This window comes from Hetaerina americana, unplaced genomic scaffold, assembly GCF_022747635.1.
Source record: "Hetaerina americana unplaced genomic scaffold, ioHetAmer1.1.p SCAF_10, whole genome shotgun sequence".
Taxonomy (NCBI): domain Eukaryota; kingdom Metazoa; phylum Arthropoda; class Insecta; order Odonata; family Calopterygidae; genus Hetaerina; species Hetaerina americana.
This window is the reverse complement of record NW_027286070.1, coordinates 76,491,327-76,494,043: the sequence shown is the minus strand read 5'-3', so window position 1 is coordinate 76,494,043 and position 2,717 is coordinate 76,491,327.

The following is a 2,717-nucleotide window of genomic DNA, read 5'->3' as shown; positions in this document are numbered from 1 at the left end:
GCTTATTAGTAGGTTTAGTGTGAACGGAGGTCAGGAATTTGTTATTGCTGAGGGAAATATTGACATCGAGGAAGGTGATCTGAGGGGATGAAACGGTCGAGGTGAAAGACAGAGATGAGGAATCATTGAGTTGGGAGATGAAGGAATGGAGGGAATCTATGCTATTTGGCCAGAGTAGAAAGATGTCATCAATGTATCGGAGCCACAGGAGGGGTTGCAGAGGATAATTGGAAAGAAAATTCTCTTCCAGGACACCCAGGTGGACGTTTGCATATGAAGGGCTGAATCTACTTCTTATGGCACAGCCCTTTATTTGGAGGTAATAGTTATTGTTGAAAGAAAAGGAGTTGCGGGTGAGAATCAAATTAAAAAGGTCAATGAGAAATTCGGTGCTGGGGATGTGAGGGGTAGGGCATTTGCAGAGGAAGTGGCGTAGGGAAGAAAGGCCTTCCTGGTGAGGAATGGATGTGTACAAGGAGGTGACATCGATTGTAGCCATAGTGATTTGGGTGTCAGGAGGGAGGGAAGTTGAGGGGAGCAATCTGAGGAAGTGGTAGGTATCTTTTAAAAAGGAGGGTTGGGAGTGAACTAAAGGTTGGAGATAGTAGTCCACGAAGGCGGAAATTCTTTCAGTCTGTGCACTACGAGAGGAGACTCAAGGGCAGCCTGAGTTGTTGGGTTTGCGGATCTTAGCAAGGATGTAGAAGTGAGGGGTGTGAGGTTGGGAAGGGGAAAGGAGGGAGATGTCCCTGGGGGAAAGATTCTCCTTAGGGCTGTTGTCACGAAGGAAAGCGATTATTTCTGTTTGAAATGCAGGGTTGCGGTCAGCTGGAATATGTTGATAGGAAGACGTGTCGGAGAGTAATCTGTCACTTTCTTGTAGGTAGTCTGCAGTGTTAAGGACTACCACTGTCGAACCTTTGTCAGCAAAAGTGATGACTGGGTTGGGGTTGCGTGTTAGTTTTTTTAACTCAGCTACTTCGGCCGGGGAGAGATTAGGTTTCGGGTTTAGATATTTAAGGAAAGAAGGACTAGATGATTTGGACAGGAGAAGATTGATAAAGATTTCAACTGGGTGATTTGGAGGGAGTGGTTGAGGTTCAAGGTGGGAAGGTGGCCGGAACTTAGTGAGGGCGCTGTGTATGTGTGCGGGGGATTGAAGAGTAGTGGGTTGCATCACATGTAAAAATACGTCTATATCGGATGTGTGTGTGTAAAAAAACATCTATGCTTTGATTTTTTCAATTTTGGTTACATAACGCACATCGTCATTTTTTCGATCATCTGAACATTTTTGTATGGATAATGCGTGTGTTATCGATGGGAAAATATGGTAATAAATATTCAGTTGAAAGAAAAGTAGGAAAGGAAGAAGTCGTAATGGAAACTCTGAAAAGGTCTATGCGTATTACATATTCCAACTAACATATCAAGTAGAAGTGTGTAGATACAAAAAGGTTAGGTAGCCAATTGAACTGAGTGGATAACTGCCCGAAGCCAAGTTCAAGATTGATGATCAATAACTATTATGGCCCTATTGAAGGATCCTGCTCATTATTGATTTTGGTGACACCACAATTTTTCCTGTTAGTTATCTACTATATATTCCTCTGCAATGCAGGCACCCTGGATTTATTCCAATATTATCCCTCTGATAGACCTGTTTTTGAATTGGGAGTCCCAAGAATTAATGAGTTGGATAGATAGATGTATTCCCCTTAGTACAATATTGGTAAGGGTTTTTCTAGAAGATCGGCTTTACAAATGCATTAGATTGCATTACAGATGTAATAGATTACAAAGCATTGACTCATACTATATACTCTTAGACAATAATTGACAGTTATTTTCAAAAGGTCTGTTAACATTAATTTGAAAATATTTATTTTGCTGAAGTAAATACTTGGACTCTTCAGGAAGTCAGTCCAATATTAGTTTTCCAGAAACTTATGGCATTTTGTAGCACTACTACTTGGCAATGACCATTATAGAGATTATCCTTACCCCTGCTTGCAGTGCTGGAATGAGGGCAAGGCAACAGAGGCGATTATTTCATAGGAAACAGTAATAGGTGCAGACAAATGCCAAAATGCTGCAAAACAACTGGCTGGGCTCTTTCGACCATTTTCTGTCATGATTTCTGTCAAGGCACCAACTTATGAAGCCATCAAGGCCATCATCATAAGTGTCTCCAAGCCACTATTCAATATCCCTACTCTTTAAATGAAAATGATTGTGAATATGAAATTTGTTGTTAGAAAAATCAAAGTACAGCCCAGATTGTATGTAAGAAATAATTTCAGTGTACTCATTTTTCTTGCTTGAGAAACTATGCAAATTAATTAAAAGCAGTGCAAAGACAATGTTTATGCTTTTTCTTTCACATATTATTCGTAAAACTATGAATTTGTAATCCTAAGTCTGCGACTGTAATTACTACTGGGAAGTTACCCCCACATCTGTTTAATTAAAATGAACAAATTTTAAATCATCATTCGTGAAGAGAATAATTAATGAAAATTCAGTGTAAAGGCGAGAAAAGGAATATTCAATAAACTTTATCTGACCGAATATTTTCCACGTTAGCACTGATGCAAATTGTCGTTCTCAATTTCCTGCGCCTGGCCTGATTTGCTTATGCCGCCATAAAGTGTAAAATCGCCGATTTTGCTAGCGACACGGGTAAGTTAGAAACTAATGCAGACGAACGACGGATA